Raw genomic sequence first — 23,248 nt, forward strand, 5'->3', positions numbered from 1 at the left:
CACACACTGACCCCTAAAAGTTAAGTATTATCTTTTGAATTGTCCTGAGTTGTGAAGCCATGTAGCAGACAATCTCCTATATAAAAGGAAAGGCTCTCTTTCCTTCCAGCCGAAATTGTTTGATCCAGTGAAAAGAATATTCTCTGTAGAACTGAGACGTCCCTTTATCCGCACTTCCTGCCAGGCCCAGGTGCCTGTAACCAGTTTCTTGGAGATTTCCCCAGGTTGGGACAGTCATAAATGAGTGACTTGTGCTTGAAATGATTGGGACTCAGGTCTCAGATGCTGTCATAATTGCCTTTCCTAAAACAAGTAGGATAATGAAGCCATTATGTGGGTTTGTGGAAATGCCTGAAAGGCCTCTTTCTCCACTCCTGCTGAATCACTTTAGTAGTTTCCTAATGAACCAGTCTTCCTCTGATGAATCCAGCCCAGTTCTCAGGAGTCAAACCCACTTGGTGGAAGCATTAGGGCTGAGCAGAGAAAAAAGGAAAGTACAGTTAAGTAGGTAGCTTCCTTGAACACACATCAATACCTTTATAAAACATATATTCTTTTAGTAAAGAAACCTATTTGTACAAATTGATAGCCAAACAGAAAGCAGAGAAAACATACACATGAGAATATATACCAGTCAATACCAAGTGTTCTACCAAGAAAGAGAGGCCCAGATCTTATCCAAAGGCAAATTCCCCAAAGTTTCTAGCAAATTGGGGGTTGGGAGCATGATGGAAATTGCCGGTGCTTCTCATGTCAGTTTCTTCCTAGAGTTTTTTTCTTCCCTTTGTAACCTGACATGAGGTTAGCATGTCCATTTTCTCCCTTAAAACCGGACAGCTAAAGAACCCAAGGAAGGCTGAAGAAATTAGATCTCTCCCCACTTCCTGCTCTTGTCTTCCTCTTCTCTGCTCCTCACATTGATCTCCAGTAGTTAGGAGACAGTCACATGCCAGTGGTTTGGGGGCTCAGGTTACATTTTCTCCTATGTAGTGAAAACTCTTTGCAAAGATCATTTCCAGCAAGACTAACATCTATAATTATACAGTACACAAATATCAACTTTTTGAAACCACTAGGGTAATTTTCCTGGTCTGTCTTCTTTTTCCCCATAGGTCTCTACCTTATGTTGTTTTTCTCTTTATGTTATAACATCCAACTTACTAGTTAAGATGAAGGCACAAAATGAATATTTGATTTTAAACATCCACTGGCTTGTATAGTACTGGCTACATAGCAAGATCTATTAATTCTGATATAATTAGCTAACAAAACACTGCCATAAGTACTTAACTTCCAGAGCTGCAAAGGAACGGAATCCTGGTTTGAAAAACGAAGTTGCCAAAATGCACAAGGATGTTTCCGCCCGGTTTCGAACCGGGGACCTTTCGCGTGTTAGGCGAACGTGATAACCACTACACTACGGAAACTAACTGAAAGGCACCGTTCCTCAAATGAAAGTCTTGAAAAAAAAAAATCTGTTAGTTCAAATTAAGCCGCTTCCTTCCCTTTAGTCTCCTATTTGTCCTATCCTTGGATTCCTGATTGGAAAAACTGCCTCAGCTTATACCGACTTGCTGGCTTACAAGTCGTTTCCTCCGGACTTCTAAAACCCAAACAAAGCCTCTGAGACCTGGGCTTCAACCCTTGACGCAGTTCTTTGCTGGTAACTGCTCGGGGGGGTGGGGGGGGGGGTGGGAAGGAAAACTGCATCAGCCGGCGGAAATTTCCCCCGAAGGTCAACCATGGGGATTGCAGTTATCTCCGCCCCATCCGTAGGAAATCAACTCGGGTTTTCATGCCGTTCCTGCCCCTTTGCCTTGCTAGAGAATTCTTCCAGGAAAAGTTATTCGAAAGTCTATTGTAGATACAAGAAGAGGGAGCGGGGAAGGGACCTAGGGCTGAGGTTTTTGACTGGAAGTTTTGGCAAGCTCGATGGTGTTGCTGAATAGGTTACATGGTGGCTTCTGAAAGGGGGGCAAAGCGGGATCAGTTAGAAAACACTCATCCCCTGATTGGCTCCAGAGTGAGGAAATGTTCAGCTCCAGCATTTCTCCTGCAGAGCTTGATGAATGATAGAAAAACGACAAATTGATTCGATAGAAGGAATGTGCAGGGGGATGGGGGGGGGAATGACAATACATTGAATAATTGAAATAATAATATTACTTTCCAAGTAGTCGTGGCCGAGTGGTTAAGGCGATGGACTAGAAATCCATTGGGGTTTCCCCGCGTAGGTTCGAATCCTACCGACTACGTTTCTGTTGCTGTTGCTTCGGTTGGAGAATACTGTCTAATATTAAAGCGGAATTGAGCCAAATAGATACAACAATAAGAAACTTCTTATCCTATAGTTGTTACAAGAAGGGCGATTAGCTATTTTAACAGGAAAAAAGTATTTGATGTGAGCGCAACCTGAGTACTATAGAATGAATGAATAAAAAATTCTTATTAAGCTCTAGAGATACAAATACAACAAACAAGATAGTCCTCGTCCTCCAGGAATTTACATTCTAATTGAGAAAGACAATTCTTGTAGGAGTACCTGGTGGTAAGGAAGGAAAGGGCATTTTCGATAGGGAATTAAGAGAAAATTGATAGATCCGGGGACCAAAGCCCCCCCTTTCCCCAACTCCCCCCTTTCCCCAATCCCTGCCGAGACCAACAGCACCCCCTACCCCCTTTCCCCCTTCCGCAAGCACCTGCCCGAGCCTGGGACAGGAACTGCCACAATAGCAGAAACTGGCCGGACATCAGGATATTCCTGTCAGGCGTAGACAAATGATCTCCCACATCACTGACCATCAAGCCTGAGAACTTCCTACCCCCAGAGAGACCGAGGTTCCCAACCCCCTCAGGGCCATCTAATCAATTGAACCCAAGTACCCCAATTTTGACTAATAGAGGAAACTCAGACAACCCAAACAACCACCCCATAAAAGATAGTCCCCCTTCTCCCCCCCAGTGAAGATCCCTAACCATCCTCAGGTTTCAGGCTCCACCCTAAATGCTGCCTCCCCTCCGCTGTCCTCCATTCCGCAGCCTCCTTTATTGGCATAGACCTTCCCTGCTACTTTTTCCCTTGCCACCTTTACACCCCACTCCCCCTTTTCCTTTCCTACAATACCGCTTTGCTGTATAACCCCACTCTGTCTCATTAGCTTTGGGTCTACTCCCATCAGCTAGGACTGACAAAAATGATAATTGAATTGTTAGGGAAATTGATTGATACCTTTCTAGGAGTGGTAGCTAATTACTTGTCTCAAAGCTAGAGCTGGTAAGGAGGATATGAAGGAAAGAGAAAACGTATGCATGTAAAGTCACAGCATAGGGGAAGATGACCAGGAAGTGGTATGTAGCATCTGGGACTGGGGAAGGTAAAGTGGATACTCAACGATCAGAATGCCAGGTCTTAGGTGTAGGAGCTTGAGCTAAGTTCAAAGGTGAAGAATAGAGCACAGTTTTCATAGAATGGAGATACCTGGGAAATGGTTTGGTAGGTCTGGAGAACCAGGTAAAGAAAGCTGAATTCTCAATAATCAGAAGACCAGAGTGGTGGTGGTGGTGGTGGTGGGGTTGTGGATAAGGAGAAATACAGATAATTTCTTAAGTGTTTTTTAAAATTTCATCCATGCTGTTTGGATGGACTTCTTTCTATTCGATGTTTTAAGCTTTGATCCTTGTTACTGGACTTGAGGTTTAGTTCCATTTACATCCTTAATTGAAATTAATATACTCTCTGTGCAATATGTGTATTGATTTCCTCTGACACTAACAAATAAGTTAGAAGAGAACTAATTTCAGATGTTCCTAGAATTATTAGGATTGGGACAGAGTGACAGTCACATGAATGCATTTTTGGTGAAGCTATGAGTTGGTCCAAACATAAAACAAAACTATTTGGAATTATTCTAGGAATATGACTAAAATATAATCTGATCCTGTAACTGCTTGCAGTCACAAATCAATAAATATCTTCATGGTCTGACACCTGAGATGAAAAGTTAGAAACTGAGGGAAAATGGGTGAAGGGGATAGAGAGAGAGAAAATACAAGGAAGGAAGAAAGATTCAGAGACAAAGAGTTCAACAACATGTGTTCCATCTTGCATGCTCCTCTGATGATGGAAAAGAAAGAGATCTACACATGTTCCCAATCTTTTATTGGAGAATAAAGGAATGGGGAATGGGAGGTAGCTAATGAACATGTGACATGACATAAGATTTAACATTAGCTCAATTGACAGCCACAAGATCAAAGAGGAGGAGGTTAATCAAACATGTAACTTGTTAAGGAATCTGTTCTGCCATGGTAGGAACTAGGACCCTGTGGCAGCTAATGTCCTGCTCAGGAATTCTATTGACCTTTGGACTGTAGGTTTGGGGAGTGGTCAGAATTAATAGAGTACCAATTAAATACAATGATCAAGAAATAATATGCCCATGAGTCTGGTACATGAGTACATAGTTGCAATATTAATACATCAATAATACTTTTAAGATTAGAATATACCTGGGATGCCACAGATTCAGACATTTCACTGGTAAGAATATAACCTATGGAGGTCAATAACAAAATTAAAGGCCATAGGGGGTAACTAGGTGGCTCAGTGGATTGAGAGCCAGGCCTAGAGGTGGTCCCAGGTTCAAATTCAGCCTCAGACACTTCTTAGTTGTGTTACCCTGGGCAAGTCACTTAACTTCAATTGCCTAGCTCTCGCCCTTTGTCTTAGACTTGTTACTAAGACAGAAAGTAATGGTTTACTTATGGAGACAACTAGAGATTCAGTGGATTAAGAGTCAGGCCTACAGATAAGGGCTGGACGCTCTATTTTCTGAATCACCCAGCTGCCTTACGTTCATTCTTTAAAGTGTATCAAGAAGAAGAAAGGAATGAACTTGGCCTAAATTATAGCCCCAAACTTCAGTTTTGGGTAATGGATAACATCTTTCAAATTCCATGTGATTAAAATTGAACCAGTGCTATAGGGTGAACATTTCTTGTGAAATTTTGTTATGTGAAGAAAGCATTAGATTCTATTTGTTCTCTGAGTGCAGTAGTAGTAGCAGTGGATCCTTATAAAGTAGTGAGTTTAAACTTGATGTCAGTGGAAAAAATCCCATTATCACAGAATACTATTGTGCTCAAAGAAACAATGAGCAGAAAGACTTCAGTAAAATGACAAGAATTAAAAGAACATCATATACAGTAACATCAATTTTATGTAATGAACAATTGTGAATGACATTATTTTCAGCAACAGTGATCTAAGACAATGTCAAAGGACTCATGATGAAACATATCACTCAGCTCCAGAGAAAGAGTTGATGGAGTGTGAAGATAAACCAAACTATATTACATTTCACTTGCTTCGTTTTTTTTTTGTCGTTGTTGTTGGTTGAGTTCTCTTCTATGAAATAATTAATATGGAAAAAGGTTTTACATGACTACATATGTAGTCATGAAAAAGCTATCAATTTGATTACTATCTTAGGAGGGAGGAGGGAAGGGAGAAAGAGAATATTTGGAACTAATTGTTTTTAATATTAAAAGTTGTTTTATATGTAATTGGGGAAAAAGAAAATATTACTGAAAAAATTATGGTACTGATACACACACATTTCCTAATTACTTCTGGCAGAGAATGGAATTTCAGGTTTACTTGACTACAAGGCTGATGAAGCCTTCTAATTCTCAAATTCTGTGCTCCATCATCACCCAATGTTATATACCTGGACTAAAAATTTGACACTAATAAGAAGATACTAGGCAAAATTCCTTAGCAGATATCATATCTGCTTTACTTTTAATAATCTTGGCCAATCTTTTTTTTTTCCTTAAAGGAAAAACCATGAGAGAGGGAAAACACAATTGATCTATGTAAACCTTAAAATTTCTTAGACTTATAAATGTTGGAAATTTCACCATTGGGAAATTTCATACTGGAAAAATTTCCTATTGAGAGTGGGAACTCTATTGGAATGTGAACCCCATTGGCATGGGAGGTTCCTCCTCCTCCCTTCTTAAGATTACTTTAGGACAGAAACCTTTTGCTGAACAATGGAAAGGGCTTTGACCTATGCTTAAGCATAGAACAGGAATTTCTTTGAGTCATGATTGATTTTAGAATTGATACAATGGAGATACTTGGAATGACAGAACCAGGTCTTGGAAATTGCAATCTCCACCCTACTCAGTCCTAACAGGATTTAGGAAGGGCTGTAGCAAAAGATCAAGATTTAAGTATTTGAGAATATGACCTTCAACAGACATGTGCAAAGCCACAGACCTCTGGGCGGTCCTGGGTTAAGCTAGAGCCACCATTGGCACAGGGAAAATGATGGACAGTGATTGGTAGATGTGAGAACTGAGGGGAGGGAACTTGGATGGGTTCCTTAAAGATAGAGGGGTCTGAGGACGGGGGTGGTTGGTTGGAGAGTTTTTTGGCTCTGAGAGGTTGTGCTGCTCTGAAGGAAGCTGGAGGTGGAGGCCTCTGAGACTGTTTCTCCATTTTGGTCACGTGAGTAATAGGGACTGATCTCCTTTCTTTGCCTCAGCTATCTAAGGGCTTGGGCCTTTTGGCCCAGCCTAAACAGAAGGGGTATTTAAGCCCTATTCCCTTCTCTCCCCTTTCTCTCTCCCTCTCTCTCTATATCTCTAATTCCTTTCTTCCTCCTGTTTGTAATTAAACTCTATAAAAGGTTGACGGCTGACTTGAGTTTTCATTTAGGAATTACATAGCTGAATTCCTTGGCGACCTTAAATTAATATATATATATCAGTCTTTTAAAGTGATTTCCTTGTCACATCTATCAGGGCCAATGATGTCTGTTCACATTAATACACAAAAAGTGTAATAAATGAAGGAATTGGTAGTAATTATATATTACCATTGAAGGGTCTATTTGAGGAGGGAGGCATCATTGGGAAGTAAAAGTGATGTTTTAAAAAAGGGAAGAAAAATAGCTGAAGCTTTTTTAAAAATGAGGACATTTCAAAGCATAATAAGAAGGAAGGAGGAAAGAAAGAAGAAAGAAAAAAAAGACTGAGGAAGCTATAATGAAAAAAATTTGACTGCTTTATAGGTATAATTCTACCAGAAATAGTTTCTCTTATAAAATGTAGATTAACCTAAATCTAAACATTGTTCTGCTTAGAGACAAAGAGTCTTCAGAGGTCTTTAGACATCTCTATGGCATGTCATTCTGAAGTCCTAATTTATAGGATACAGCAATAACAAATCTTATATTCACAGTGAACAAGAGTCTTTAAGTTAACAGTTGGCTTCATAAAATAGAACAATAGTCATTTAACTTTCCAACAACCTTAGAAAATAATTTTTCTAAAACCATCCAGTCTCTATTGAACCATTCCCTTCAATTCTCTTCAGCACTTGCTCAAAGATGAATCTTAAAGAAATGTCTTCATTAATAGGTGTGTGAAGCAATTATTTAGGGAGCTTAGATCATGCCCATCCTGGTGGTAGGTCAGAGGAATCACAAAGTCATGTGGTGTGTTGGAAGGTCAGACTCCTGGGTTCCCAGTCAGGGTAGGTGTCCCAGTGGCAAAGCCAAGGAGGTGGCGCTGACAGGGTTTTAAAATCCAGGCAGGAAGCCCAGTCTCTCTTTTTAACCCATACACTCCAGCTCACCTTTCCTTTATGTAACTCCCTGCCTGCTACTCCCCTTCTATGGCCAAGCCTTGAAGAAATAGATTTTCAAACATTTAAAATATGTCACTGTATAAAGGCACTACTTCCCGACCTTTGTGTTCCCTTAGAGACTGAGTTCTTCCCACTCTTTCTGCTAAGCTTTGTTGTTTCCATCAGCTAAGTTTGGCCCTTTTGAAGGAAGGTGGGTATGTTGGAGGGAGACTAGATCATTATGAGGAAAGCTCTTGAGCCAAGTCAGTGGGGCTAGAAAGGGACATCTTTCAAGTACTCCCACAAACCTACCTATACCTGCTTCATCTGTCTTAGGAAGGGGGAAAATGTTCTGGGAAAGGTCATTATGAAAGCATCTGAGACCTAATAGTCGTAAATATTTCTGATATCAGTCATTACCTGATACTGCAATCAAGTGTCCATGAACTTGACCTACTCTGGGTCATCTCAACAGACCTGGTACTGGCACCTGGACCTAGAGGAAGTAAAGATGAAGCAAACTATTCCATTTTCAAAGAGGACATGCTTCCTTCTCACTGGATCAAACAAGGTCTGAGTCAAAAGAGAAACCTTCCTTCCTTCCTTCCTTCCTTCCTTCCTTCCTTCCTTCCTTCCTTCCTTCCTTCCTTCCTTCCTTCCTTCCTTCCTTCCTTCCTTCCTTCCTTCCTTCCTTCCTTCCTTCCTTCCTTCCTTCCTTCCTTCCTTCCTTCCTTCCTTCCTTCCTTCCTTCCTTCCTTCCTTCCTTCCTTCCTTCCTCCCTCCCTCCCTCCCTCCCTCCCTCCCTCCCTCTCCCTCCCTCTCCCTCCCTCCCCTCCCTCCCTCCCTCTCCCTCCCTCCCCTCCCTCCCTCCCTCTACCTCCCTCCCCTCCCTCCCTCCCTCTCTCTCTCTCTCTCTCTCTCTCTCTCTCTCTCTCTCTCTCTCTCTCTCTCTCTTTCTTTCTTTTGGGGTAAAAAGAATGGATTTGAAAAGAGAGTATCTCAAAGAAGAGAGAGAAATGGAGTTGACACAAATGTTTTTGCCAAGGAGATGTTTCTGGCTGGATATTTCAGTTGTCAAATAGTCCAGGAAATCAAACACTATGCTTCTGTGTCTGCTTCTTTTGGTGTGTTGTATGCCTAATATGTTCCACTGACAAGGGTTCCTTTCAGAGAGAATTTGATTATAGATTGTTTGATTAAAACTTCCCAGAGCAGAAGAGGAATGTTCATCCCAGGAAACTCATCTAGGCAAGGCCAATGATACAATGAAGGAGGCAAAATAACAAAAGTTAAATGATTCTGCTCAGCACATGAACTCATCACTACTACACATACAAGGTCACCAGGAAGATGGTGATATTCACAAGCTGGGCCTTACATTAATGCACTCTTGATGTAACTGGAATTTGGATCAACCATTCTGGAAAGCAGTTAGAAATTATACTATATGTAAACTGTCTTGACTCCTTTCCATCAACTATCACCAAGGAAATCAGTATGACAGAGATAGATGTTTCTAGGTTCTGGCAAACATCTTCTGGTTTTCTCCCTTTTTGACAATGTCTGGTGATCATTTAAAGTCTGATTTAAAGACATCTATCTGATTTAGGGTTTGATCTTTAACTCTTGTTTTGTTTCTCCCTGTGTTTCTGCATCCTTAAAACTGAAGGTACTTTCTCAAAACAAACAAACAAACAAACTTCACCAGAGATGTGTCCAGGCTGGGGCAATGGCTATTTTGTAATTTAATCCATTCTCAGGAGAGGAGGAGAATCACCTTCCCTCCAATTCCCAAGCAGACAAGAAAAAAAAAAAAACCAAGAACCATCTAGTAGTCCAGAATTAAGAAGAGAAAGGAACCTCATGTGACAGAATGGTAAGTTGTTTCCAAAATTAGATGCTATCCCTTAACATGGAGATTTACCAAGACAAGCTTACAACATCCGGGCAGGTTGTTGGGTCTGGGGGTGTAATATAGGGAGAAAAGATTGAAGAAGGAACTAGTAAATATGAGAAGGGAGAGGTTGCTCTTCAGATCACCCAGCCACACAGTAGCCTGCTGCTGCTGCTGCTGCTGCTGCTACTCTGCATTCTGACTGGCACAAGAAATCCAGAGAAAGGTTCTCTAAGAACAATAGGAGAGGAATAGCAGGAATCCAGGCTGAATACATCCTGTCTCTGTCCTCTGAAAAAGATTGTCCTGCACATGTCATTGTTTCCAGAGAGAGGGTGGAAGCTGAAATCTTGTACACAACTGGTTCTGGGCTGTTCTGATAGCTTCCAAGACTAGGTCTGGGCTAATGGAAGGAAAAGATTTGTTCAAATTCCAGCTGGCCTCTGAATTGAGAGCAGCAGCAGTCCCTCAAAGTTGAGGTTTCAGAGAGATTTCTGCAGCTGAGTGGAAGTGTTTCTCAGTCCTTGGGAAAAAAGTTTGAGTAGAAGCTTTGGTTCCAGAAATATAGTCCAGTTGAAGCCTTTGCTGTACCAGAATGACACTTAAATTCATGTAAAAAAGGTAGTTGAGCAAAGGTGTGCTTTTTTAATTATCAAATTGAGAGAAAGTTCTCTCAAGTGAGTTTCCGTAGTGTAGTGGTTATCACGTTCGCCTCACACGCGAAAGGTCCCCGGTTCGAAACCGGGCGGAAACAAACACAAAGTTTCTTGTTTTCTATTTAATACAGGACTCAAGACTCAGTCATTTCCTACCCAAGAATCTGCTGCGAAGGAATTATAAAACACTTGTTCTGGCGAGGTCCTTATTCCGATGGGTGATGGGCATTATTTATCTCAGATTATTTCTTGAGGCATAGAATACCTTGTTAGCCAAGTAGATCAAGGAAAATGACCAGTATTGTAGGCAACAAAGCAATTCTTTAGCCTAGAAACAGTATGGCCATACATTTAATTCCCTTGATAAATAAGGTAGGAGTGAAGCAGCATCCAAGGACAACCCTACTTTACCACATTAATCAATTTAATTCTTTTTTGTTGTTGTTGCCACTTTTACAAATTCAAAGATATTTTATTTTGCCATACATGTAATAATAGTTTTCAACATATGTTGAATTATAAAATTATAAGATTCAAATTGTTTTCCTCTCTCCCATCCCTCATTCCTCTTGGAGATAAGCAATTTGATCTGAATTATATGTGTATTATCATGCAAATCATACTTCCATATTGGCCATTATTGTAAGAGATTACTCATATGAAACCCAAACCCCAAAATAAAACCATAAAAAATGTCAAAGATAGTATACTTTGATCTGCATCTAATTCCAACTGTTCTTTCTCTGGAGGTTAGCATTTTTTTCTCAGAACTCCTTAAGAATTGTCTGAGATTTCTGTATTGCTGAGAGTAGCTGAGAGTCTTTCACGGTTGATCATTCCACCATATTGCTGTTACTTTGTACGATGTTTTCCTGATTCTGTTTATTTCACTCTGCATCAGTTCATGTAGATCTTTCCAGCTTTTTCTAAAATAATCCTGCTCATCATTTTTTATAGTAAAATAGTATTCCACTACCAATATATGCCACATTTTGTTCAATCATTCCCCAATTGATAGCTATCACCTCAATTTCCAATTCTTTGCCACCACAGAGTTGCTATACATATTTTTGTATAAGTATGTCCCCCCCCCCTTTTTAATGAAATCTTAGGGTTACAGACTCAGTAGTGTATTACAGGATCAAAGGTTGTGTATAGTTTTATAGCCCTTTGGGCATAGTTCCTCCAAAATGGTTGAATCAGTTCACAATTCCACCAATACATTGGTGTCCAATTTTGCCACATCCCCTTCAGCATTTATTACTTTCCTTTACTGTCATATTGGCCAATCTGATAGGTGTGAGATGGTAATTCAGAATTGTTTTAATTTGCATTTCTCTAAATAACAGTGATTTAGAACATTTTTATATGATTATTGATAGCTTAACCAATATAATTTTCAAGTCTGATTTGTTTGCTAGGAAGTGGGATGACAACGGAGCCCTCAAGTGAAAGCATTTTCCCCTTGATATAGATTTTTACTAAATGTTTTAGATTATGTCTTGAACTCTGATCAAAGCAATGATAAGGCTTATTTTCAGACAACCTGTGATGAAACAGGTTACTCACCTCTTGACTGAGAAGTGATGAACTCAAGGAACAATAACAAGAAATTGCAAATAAAAATTTTAAATGAAAAAAAGCAAAATAATTTGAAACAAAAGAGGGCGCTTTTTCTTTTCCTCTCTAAAAAAACATTATGTGCCATATGGGATGGCTCTAGGGAGGGGAAAGAGGAGAAATATATGGAATATGATACAGATGTAAGAAATAAAAAGTAACAAATTTTAAAAGAGGATGAAGTAATTGAGGAATAGTTATAGAATTCCTTGAAGTAATAAGAAATGGAAAATATGAAGAGTTCACAGTAACTTGGGAAGATCTATGTGAACTGATATATGGTGAAATCAGAGGTGGTGGGTCAAAATGACCAAAATAACTGAAAGGAAGCCAAACTCTGAATAACTAGAAAACCAGCGATTCTATAGAACAAACACATACATATTTCTTCTTCCCTCTGCAAAAAGACAGGTAGATAGAATAGAGAATATATTATCAGACTTACGATCTATAATGGGAGTTTCTGGATATGCTTTTTGTTGTTGGTTGTTCCAAGTGTAGTATCATCTTCTGTGATCATTCTCCTCAACTGCTGTTCAAACTGGCAGGTAAGGTCCCCAGACAGCTTCTGAGTTTTTCTTCCCTCAGAGTTCTCAGGGTGACCCCGAGGGGCTGTGGTCTTCAGTACTTTTCCTACAAAATACTAATGCTTCCATCAGATAGGGTTGGCACCTGCTGAAGAAACTGAGTTTATCAGGAGGCTGAGTTCATGGGACAATGAGACAAGTCAGTAAGAGCTGGAGAGAAAAGTCTTTAAGTAGTCTCACAAACACTCTCGAACTTGCTTCATCATCGTAGTCTGGGAAGAGATGTTCTGGAAAGGCTTTTTATCAACTCCTTCTTTCCATGTTCACTGAAGATTTGAAAATATGCAGTAAAATACAACGTCTGCTTTTTCTCAAAATTAACTCTCAGTGCGGTGAGAAGGGATTTTCTGGCATTGCAAAAATTCGAGTTTATAAAGGTGCCATTAAAACTTTTTCTTGTTGCGCTGACGTAGGTATTCATGAAGTAATATATGTAAAGCACACTGCAAGTCCTATGTAACTATTAGTTATTTTCCTTACACATCAGCTTACCTTGCCATGGTAGGTGCTCTCTTTGATCTCTTTGCTCAGCTCTGACTTTTTCCTGGACCGTTATTTGATTTTTTTTTTAAGAATTTATTTAATTAATTTAGAATATTTTTCCATGGTTACAAGAATCAAGTTCTTTCCCTCTCCTCCTCTCCTCCCTCCCGTAGCCAACAAGCAATTCCACTGGGTTTCACATGTATCATTGATCAAGACCTATTTCCATATTATTAATATTTGCACGAGGTCCCCAATCAAATCCCCATCAACCCATGTGATCCAGCAGTTGTTTTTCTTCTGTGTTTCTATTCCCACGGTTAGAAGAATGAAAATTGTGTCTACTGTCGGTTCTTTATGACAGGAGGGCTGTGAGAACCGTTTGTGTTTGGCCTAGTAACTAAGTGTTTCTCAATATACTTTCTGCCTGAAGGAATAATGAATTGAAATAAAAAGATCAGGACGGGAGAAGAAATGGATCAGTTAGGGGTGGTGATAAAGGGTTAACAGCACACGAGTTTAATTAGACGAAGACGAAATCGCATCGCAGCAACCTCCCTGGTGGCGTGCCGTGATCGTATAGTGGTTAGTACTCTGCGTTGTGGCCGCAGCAACCTCGGTTCGAATCCGAGTCACGGCAGTTTTTATAAATCCATAGGTTTTCGTTCACATATTTGAACCCCGGGATAATCATTCGTCACGTTATCTTGTTGGTTAACCATCATTTTATTTTAACTTCCCATCGCTATCCTAGTTTCATCCCTAGCTAGCTGAGGCCAGCAGCAGCTATCCCTAACTAGATTATTTCCGGAGCCGAACTCTCTGCTTAAGTGAAAGTTCATCGCTCTACCTTCCAAACAGGACAGAGGGACGTAATGGAGGTGGAGTAGCAAGGCTAATGGAAACCAGGTGAGAAGAATGAACAATTCATTTAATTCCTAGTCCCAGTCTCTCAGGGAGCTAAAGCTAAAGTTTTAGCCTTTAAAATAAGGATTTAACCCTTCGCTTGGATGGTCTCTTGACTTTTTTGAATTCCTGCCGGTTTTCTAGAGACCAAGGAAAAATCTATCTTCTCTAATAAGACTTTCCTTTATACTCCACATCTGTAATGCCCTCTCCCGCCCCAGGTTGTACCCAGCCCCTGGCTTTGAATCTCTCTAATATACTCAACCTGTAATATTTAAATGACTATTTGTTTGCTTCTTTTCCAAGGAGATTGTAAGGACAACTGACGATAGCAGAGGAACCATATCACATAATACACACACACACACACACACACACACATTGTTGAGCTTTCACTAAAGGGTAAGATGTAAGTCTGAGTGGGAGAAAAATAAATATTCCAAAGGGGAGAACAACGCCTATAAATTTGACGATTTATCCAATTACAATATAGATGGGCATTTAGAGGGTGGAATATACAAGGTCGAGTAAGGCTGGAAAACAGCCTTTAAATCATTGGGTAAGGAAGCATTGCAGTTTTTCCTTAGTCAAAAAAGAAAAAAAGACTCGCCCAACGTGGGGCTCGAACCCACGACCCTGAGATTAAGAGTCTCATGCTCTACCGACTGAGCTAGCCGGGCGGACAACCACCTGTGCCAAAGGTTCCTTAATTATCATATATCACTCCCATGTCTACACTTCTTTCAGTAATGTAGATTTTCAATATATTTTTTTTCTTTTAAACATTGTTTTATTTGGTCATTTTCAAATATTATTCATTAGAAACAAAGATCATTTTCTTTTCCTCCTCCACCCCTCCCATAGCCAACACGAATTTCCACTGGGTATCACATGTGTCTTTGATTCGAACCCATTTCCATGTTGTTGGTATTTGCATCAGGGTGATCTTATAGAGTCTCTCCTCAATCACGTCTCCTCAACCCCTGTAGTCAAGCAGTTGCTTTTCCTCAGTGTTTTTACTCCCACAGTTTGTCCTCTGCTTGTGGATAGTGTTTTTTCTCCTAGATCTCTGCGGTATGTTCAGGGACATTGTATTGACACTAATGGAGAAGTCCATTATGTTCGATTGTACCACAGTGTTTCAGTCTCTGTGTACAGCGTTTTCCTGGTTCTGCTCCTTTTGCTCTGCATCACTTCCTGGAGGTTGTTCCAGTCTCCAAGGAATTCCTCCACTTTATTATTCCTTTGAGCACAATAGTATTTCATCACCAACATATACCACAATTTGTCCAGCCATTACCCAACTGAAGGGCATCCCCTCATTTTCCAATTTTTGGCCACCACATCTAAGAGTGCAGCTATGAATATTCTTGTACAAGTTTTTTTCCTTATTATCTCTTTGGGGTACAAACCCAGCAGTGCTATGGCTGGATCAAAGGGCAGACAGTCTTTTAGCACCCTTTAGCATAGTTCCAAATTGCCCTCCAGAATGGTTGGATCAGTTCACAACTCCACCAGCAAGGAATTAGTGTCCCAACTTTGTCACATCCCCTCCAGCATTCATTACTTTCCTTTGCTGTCATGTTAGCCAATCTGCTAGGTGTGAGGTGATACCTCAGAGTTGTTTTGATTTGCATCTCTCTGATTATAAGAGATTTAGAACGTTTTTTCATGTGCTTATTAATGGTTTTGATTTCTTTAACTGAAAACTGCCTATTCATGTCCCTTGCCCATTTTTCAGTTGGAGAATGGCTTGATTTTTTGTACAATTGATTTAGCTCTTTATAAATTTGAGTAATTAGACCTTTGTCAGAAGTTTTTGATATGAAGATTGTTTCCCAATTTGTTGCTTCCCTTCTCATTTTGGTTACATTGGTTTTGTTTGTACAAAAACTTTTCAATTTGATGTACTCAAAATTGTTTATTTTACATTTTGTTACTCTTTCTATGTCTACAGTGAACCTTTCATGACTTCATGGAATGGAGTTCTTCTTCCCAGGTGTTTGTGACCTACCATTCCTGCTGAGTACACCAAAACATAGTAATCTCAGTTCAAGGCTATATGAACAGTTCCAAGATCTCCTGGGAATGGGTTAACTCCCCTGTTCACATTCTGGGGAGGATTGGGTAGGATAGATTGTGTATCTTGAGAAGAGCTTTAAATCTGGTGTGCTGCTTACAATAAACGTTCATTATCTCTCTTTGATAATGTTCCAGTCTTTCTTTATTTCGACTCCAAAGTTGTTCTCCGACAGCTCTAAGCTATCCCCCCACAGTTCTAAACTGTCCCCTATTGCAACTCCGTAGATGTCCCCGGCATGTCTGGGAAGAGGAACTCCATTCCATGAAGTCATGAAAGGTTCACTGCAGGAATGGGTGTTGTATTTTATCAAAGGCCTTTTCTGTTTCTGTTGAGATAATCATGTGATTTTTGTTGGTTTGCTTGTTGTGGTTAATTATGTGGATGGTTTTCCTAATATTGAACCAGCCTTGCATTCCTGGTATAAATCCTACTTGGTTGTAGTGAATGACCCTCCTGATCACTTGCTGGAGTCTTTTTGCTAGTATCCTATTTAAGATTTTTGCATCTATATTCATTAGGGAGATTGGTCTATAGTTTTCTTTCTCTATTTTTGACCTACCTGGCTTTGGAATCAGTACCATGTTTGTGTCATAAAAGGAATTTGGTAGAACTCCCTCTTTGCTTAAATAGTTTGTATAGTATTGGGTAGCTGTTCTTTGAATGTTTGATAGAATTCACTTGTGAATTCATCAGGCCCTGGGGATTTTTTCTTAGGGAGTTCTCTGATGGCCTGTTGGATTTTTTATTCTGGTACTGGATTATTTAAGAATTCTATTTCTTCTTCTGTCTAGGTATTTATATTTTTGTAAATATTCATCCATATCACCTAGATTGGTATATTTATTGCCATATAATTGGGCAAAGTAGTTTTTAATGATTGCCTTAATTTCTTCTTCATTGGAGGTGAAGTCCCCCCTTTCATCTATGATGCTGTTAATTTGCTTTTCTTCTTTCCTTTTTTAAATTAGATTGACCAGTACTTTGTTTATTTTGTTTGTTTTTTCAAAATACCAGCTTCCAGTCTTATTTATTAGTTCAATAGGTCTATCACTTTCGATTTTATTAATTTCCCCCTTAATTTTTAGGATCTCTAGTTTGGTTTTCTTCTGGGGGGTTTTAATTTGTTCAATTTCAAGTTTTTATATTTGCATTTCCAATTCATTGATCTCTGCCCTCCCTAATTTGTTAATATATTCACTCACAGATATAAATTTTCCTCTGAGTACTGCTTTGGCTGCATCCCATAAGGTTTGATTTTCCACAATGAAATTATTAATTGTTTCTATGATTTGTTCTCTAACTAACCTATTTTGGAGTATCATATTATTTAATTTCCAATTGATTTTTGATTTGGCTCTCCATGTACCTTACTAATCATTATTTTTATTGCCTTATGATCTAAAAAGGTTGCATTTATTATTTCTGCTTTTCTGCATTTGTATGCCATGTTTCTATGACCTAGTGTATGGTTGATCTTTGTGAATGTGCCATGTGGTGCTCAGAAGAAGGTGTATTCCTTTTTGTTCCTATTTATTTTTCTCTATATGTCTATAAACTCTAATTTTTCTAAGATTTCATTCACATCTTTTACCTCTTTCTTATTTATTTTTATTGGATTTATCCACATTTGATAGTGTTTGGTTGAGGTCTCCCACTAATATGGTTTTACTGTCTATTTCCTCTTTCAATTCTCCTGGTTTCTCCATTAGAAATTTGGGTGCTATACCAGTTGGTGCATACATGTTGATTAGTGATATTTCCTCATTGTCTATACTCCCTTTTAACAGAATATATTTACCTTCCCCTATCCCTTTTAATCAGGTCTATTTTTGCTTTGGCTTTGTCTGATATCATGATTGCTACTTCTGACTTCTTTCCATCAGTTGAGGCCCAAAAGGACTTATTCCAGCCTTTAATTCTGACCTTGTGGGTATCTACCCGCCTCATATGTATTTCTTGAAGACAACATATGGTACAGTTTTGGATTCTAATCCATTCTGCTATTCTTCTGTGTTTTATGGGTGAGTTCATCCCATTCACATTCAAAGTTATGATTGTCACTTGTGGATTCCCTGGCATTTTGATATCCTCCCCTAATTCTGACCTTTCTTCTTTAGCTATAACCTTTTAAACCAGTGATTTACTTTGAGTCAGTCCCCCTAGTCCCCTCCCTTGATATGCTTCCCTTTCTAGCCCCTCCCTTTCTGTTCCCTTTTTGTTTGTTTGTTGGTTTTTATAGGGTCTGTTAAGCCCCCCCCCCCCCAGCTTCCCTCCATTTTTATACTCCCTCCCCACTTGCCCTCCTTAATTTCCCCTTCTCTCTGTTGTTACCCTGTTGGATAAGATAGAATTCAACATCCCAATGGATCTAGATGTTCTTCCCTCTCAGAGTTGATTTCACTGAGAGTAAGGTTTAAGTAATACCAATTCTCACTCTCTTCCTCTTCTTCTTATAGGTGACTTCTTCCCCTCCCCTTCCCATGTGTATCTTTGTGTGAGAAAGACTATTCTACTTAGGTTTTTCTATTTCTTGAAGTATATCTTAGTACCATCAACAATTCCCCCCTCCCTTTTTCTTTCTTTCCCCCCTTTCTCCATATCATCTTGATGCCCCAATCTTTCCCTATGCATGATTCTTCTAACTACTCTAATGATGCATACAATTTTTGAGAGTTACACATTACATTTTCCCCACATATTAATATACATAGTTTGATAAGTCCTTATAGAAGAGAGTTTGAATAAAAGAAAAAGATAACATTTTTCTCCTTTTCCTTTTCCTTCATATTTATCTCTTCATGTTTCTCTTGCTCTTTATGTTTGGATATCAAACTTTCCACAGAGCTCTGGTCTTTTCTTCACAAAAACTTGGAAATCTTCTATTTTGTTGAATGCCCATACTTTCCCCTGGAAGTATATAGTCAGTTTTGATGAATAGCTAATTCTTGGTTGAAAACCCAGCTCTCTTGCCTTTCTGAATATCATGTTCCAGGCCTTACGCTCATTCAGTGTGGAAATTTCAAGGTGTTGTATGACCCTGATTGACATTCCTTTATATCTAAATTGTCTTTTTCTGGCTTCTTGTAAGATTTTTTCTTTTGTTTGAAAGCTTTGGAATTTGGCAATTATATTCCTGGGAGTTGTCTTTTGGGGATTTAGTGTAGAAGTTGTTCTGTGAACTCTTTCAATGGCTATTTTTCCACCTTGTTCTAGAATCTCCGGGCAGTTTTCTTGGATGATTTCTTGTATTATGATGTCAAGATTTCTGTTTATTTCTGTTTTTTTCTGGTAGACCAATGATTCTCAGATTGTCTCTCTTTCCTCTGTTTTCCAGGTCTGTCACATTGTCAGTGAGCTATTTTATGTTATCTTCTAATTCCTTAGTCTTTTGACTTTGCTTTATTAATTCTTGCTCTTTTGCAAGATCATTGTCTTCCAGTTGCCTGATTCTGACCTTTAAAGACTGGTTTTTCCTTTTCAGTTTGGTCTGTCCTGCTTTTTGAGGCTTCAAGCTGATTCTGCAATTACATGCTTTTGTCCCTCAGATTGCTGAGTTCCTTTTGCATTATTTCCCATTTTTCTTGCCAGAAGGCTTCTATCTTTTTGATAACTTCCAATTTAAATTCTTCAAGAGCTTGTGGACAATTTCCATTTCTTTTGGAAAGTTTTGGAGCATTTGTTTGTGTTTCCTCTTCTATTTCCTCTGTATTCTGTATTTTCCCTCCATAAAATGTATCCAAAGTCACTCTCTTCTTGCTTTTCTTAGTGTTGGGGTTCCTGAGCATTGTTTGCCATCTCTATGCTTTATTTTCTCCCCTTTGCAGTCAGAAATCTGAGTGAGGAGGGCTTGCTCTCAGTGTAAGGGTCTAATGATCGAGGCTTTAGCCTCGGGCAAATTCTCGGTTCTCCACAGCTGTGCTGTCTTCCCAGGGGAGCCCAGGGTCTGCCCTCCCCTGCCTTCCAGTGTTTCGGGTGTTACTGCTCTCAGGTATAGGTCTTTGGTGGTCTTAGATAACTCCCAAGACCTGTGGGTGCCCCTTGCTCACTTCAGGGGATCCCTTTGCACACTCTTTGATTATAGCATGCTGATTCTGGGAGCCTGAGATCTGAGTTCCCCTTGCCTGCCTGCCAGGGTTTCAGGTGTTACTACTCACAGGAATTAGTTCCTTGGTGGTCTTAGTCAGGTCCCTAGACCTGGGGCTGCCTGTTGTTCAGTCTTGGGGTGCCCCTCCCTCACTTGTTGATTCTGGCCAGTGCTGATTTTAACTCTGGCTCTGAAGGTGTGGTGGGGTGGTGGGTGGAGGAGGGTAGGTTGGCTTTTTGTTCCCTTATATTGTGGAAATGCCGAAATCTCACCTACCTTCAGTGCTGTGCCTTGGTGTGGGGTCCCTCCTTTCTTATGAGGATGGTTGTTTTTTTTGGGGGGGTCTTTTGCGGTCATCTGTGTTATTGGGTCTGAGGAGAGGAAGCAAGCTGTGTCTACTCTGCAGCCATGCTTACCGGGAAGTCCTCAATACATTTTTAATAACCATCTCCTGCTACTCTTTCCCAAATCTTTCTACAAATTTGGATGAAGATAAACCCAATGTGTTCAGGATTTTCTTTTCTTTCTCTTGAAATCATTAGAATACAAATGGAGTGCTGAACTTCTGATTATTCAAACTATCTCAGTGTTTATTCTCTTGCCATTCCCTTGCCCTCACCCTTATCTATACCCCAACATATATTCTTTTTCATTCAAAGTAACAGAAAAAGAAAATCGAGTAACTCCACATCAGAAACTCTTTTAGTTTTTGAAAGGCTAAACTTGATAGTTTTGAGATTACGACCTCGAGAAACTCCTGGGTATGGAGAGTTCAGTGCCCCAAAGCAAGGAGGCTCCAAATGTTCTTATTACAACCCATGTAAGGCAATGTTTATTGACATAAATGTGAACATCCTGGAGCTATTTTAAAGGAGATTTTTAATTTTGTTTCAAATATGTGAGAAGAGGCTCATATGATTGGAGACACTGAGTGCTTGGTTTTATTGTAATTATCTTTGGTAAATAATGTCCTGAGAATTGAAATAGTTCTTTGTTCTCTGAACTGATTATCTCCCTCTTCCACATAATTTCTGCTCAAATATCTTTTTTATTGATATGCAGTATTTTATTGGGGAACTCATTTATTTCACTTCTCTCATGATCATCTGTATCTGTATGTGTGCATGTGTGTGCTAGGAATATTACTTTCTGAAAAGATTTCCAAAACCATCCGGAAAGGTTGGAAATTGATGAATAAACATTTCAAACCAATGGCAAAAAGGCCCTTCAAGTTAATTGGCCAGGATTATTTTTCAATACAATTCAAACAAATAGATGAAATCCAACTTTGCAATTTAAGATAAAGATGTTGCTCAGTACCAGTAACTAGTACATAGTAGATAGTTAAGAAATGTATTTTGACCAACCAATTAACCATATCATATTGGGAGTGGAAGACTTGCAAAGAACTTTCTTTTCTTTTCTTTTGCCATCCTTAACACTTCCATTTTGTCAATCAATCAATCAATATTTATTATGCACCTACTATGTGTTGATCACTGTGCTAAGAATAGGAATACAAGGAAGGGGCAAAAAGCAATCCCCACCTTCAAGGAACTTACAATATAGTAGGGGAAAACAACACGTAAACATATATCTATGTTTATATATCAAACCATACGTAGAATGAATAGGAAATAATTACAAAGTAAGGCACTATGTTGGAGAAGGCTTCCTGTAAGAAGGTAAGACTTCAATTGGGACTTAAAGTCAAGGGGATTAATAGAGCAGAGGAGAAACCGAATTCCAGGTATAGGGGACAGTCAGAGATAAATAATATCTGTAGCTGTGAAATGAAGTGTTTTGTTTGTGGAATAGCCAGGAGGCCAGTGCCATTGAACTGAAGAGTTGAGGAGTAAGATGAAGAAGACTGGAAAGAAAGAAGAGGACTAGGTGATAAAGGCATTTGAATGCCAAATAAATCATTCTGTATTTGTTACTGGGGGCAGTAGGAAGTCACTGAAATTGCTTGAGTGGTGTGTGTGTGTGTGTGTGTGTGTGTGTGTGTGTATGTGTGTGTGACATATTTGGACTTGTGTTTTAGGAAAATTATTTTAGTGGTTGAATGAAGGATGGCTAGGATGGGGAGAGACTTGAGCCAGGCATCACCAGCAGGCTTTTTCAATAATCAAGGTATGAGATAAAGAAGATTTGCACCAAAAATGGTGGCTGTTTTAGAGAAGACAAGGGGGGTGTTTTGGAGAGATATTGTAAAGTTAAAATCAGCAGGTCTTGGCAACAGTTTGGTTTTTAATGCTGAGGGATAATGAGAAACTGTAAGAGTTAAAATAGTTGGAGTTATAAACATAATTAAAGTAGTATGTTGATTAGATTTTGCCATAAGTTCCATGGGATGAGCCCTTTCAGAGAGACAAGGAATTCTGTATTTACAAGTTTGGTCATGGAGCTGATGAGCCAGCTGTTAAGTAAGTTGCAGATCAATGCTTGTACTAAGAAAAGAACAAAGTATTTACTGAAAAACCAGTTGTTAACTAAGTTCTGAACTGTCTGTAACTCCATATTTCTAAAGTAAACACGTGGGAAGCAGGACAAGGCCAAAAGCTTTTCCCAGGTAATTCTTAATCCTAATTTAGGCAGTTGTTCCCTAAAGGAAAGGATTTAGAAACAGCTCTCCTAGCCAGGACCTTAGGGCCCTGTTGCTAAGATCTAAAACAGCTGTATTCTATTTAATTTAAGGAGAATCAAAAAGGTTTTTTACTCACCCGCTCTTGCAGCTGTGTTCTTCAAGCCAAGTTAGCAATGTTTTAAAAAAAAAAAACTAAACTAAACTAACTGATAGAACAAGTAATAAAGAGAGAAAGGAAAGAGATTTCACAGAAACTTTTGGAGGGTTTTCTCACAGTTTATGGCTGACCACGAAGTTGTCAATTCTACCAATGTAAAAGCCTATATCATTAATCACCTCCCACTTGACATTCCTAAGGTCCCCAATAAAGGCTGGGGAACATGTGTGAGCCCTCTTTTCTCTTACACCTCATGCTCTCACAGCCCTTACTCTTGCTCTTGCTTCTTGCACCTCTTAATCTTGCTATGGCCTATAATGGCCTCCTCATAGCTGACTGACTGATGCAACACAGCTGCCCAGCACATCTCCCATTAATCTCTTGACCACCTGGTCCATGGGGGATGTCCTGGAGTTCTCAGCTCCTCGCAGGTGCTCTTATTTCTCATACTTATAATTTTTCCACTTGCTTTCTCTTTCTAGAGAGGTAATTACGGAGCTCAAAACTCCTCAGGTGTTTTAACTTGTGGTCTCTGAGTCTTTATTCCTGCAT

At 39.4% G+C, this 23,248-nt stretch overlaps 5 non-coding genes across 5 annotated transcripts; 3 read left to right on the forward strand and 2 right to left on the reverse strand.

Moving 5' to 3' along the window:
- Positions 1–1,354: 1,354 nt before the first annotated feature.
- TRNAV-AAC (transfer RNA valine (anticodon AAC)) lies at positions 1,355–1,427 on the reverse strand. Its single transcript has one exon. It is a non-coding gene; the product is annotated as a tRNA-Val (tRNA).
- Positions 1,428–2,173: 746 nt separating this feature from the next.
- On the forward strand, positions 2,174–2,255 carry TRNAS-AGA (transfer RNA serine (anticodon AGA)). Its single transcript has one exon. It is a non-coding gene; the product is annotated as a tRNA-Ser (tRNA).
- Positions 2,256–10,214: 7,959 nt separating this feature from the next.
- Positions 10,215–10,287, forward strand: TRNAV-CAC (transfer RNA valine (anticodon CAC)). Its single transcript has one exon. It is a non-coding gene; the product is annotated as a tRNA-Val (tRNA).
- A 3,160-nt stretch (positions 10,288–13,447) lies between these two features.
- On the forward strand, positions 13,448–13,519 carry TRNAH-GUG (transfer RNA histidin (anticodon GUG)). Its single transcript has one exon. It is a non-coding gene; the product is annotated as a tRNA-His (tRNA).
- An 873-nt stretch (positions 13,520–14,392) lies between these two features.
- TRNAK-CUU (transfer RNA lysine (anticodon CUU)) lies at positions 14,393–14,465 on the reverse strand. The gene has a single exon. It is a non-coding gene; the product is annotated as a tRNA-Lys (tRNA).
- Between the last annotated feature and the right edge of the window lie 8,783 nt (positions 14,466–23,248).

The sequence above is a fragment of the Monodelphis domestica genome, chromosome 3, assembly GCF_027887165.1.
Source record: "Monodelphis domestica isolate mMonDom1 chromosome 3, mMonDom1.pri, whole genome shotgun sequence".
In the NCBI taxonomy this organism is placed as follows: Eukaryota; Metazoa; Chordata; class Mammalia; order Didelphimorphia; family Didelphidae; genus Monodelphis; species Monodelphis domestica.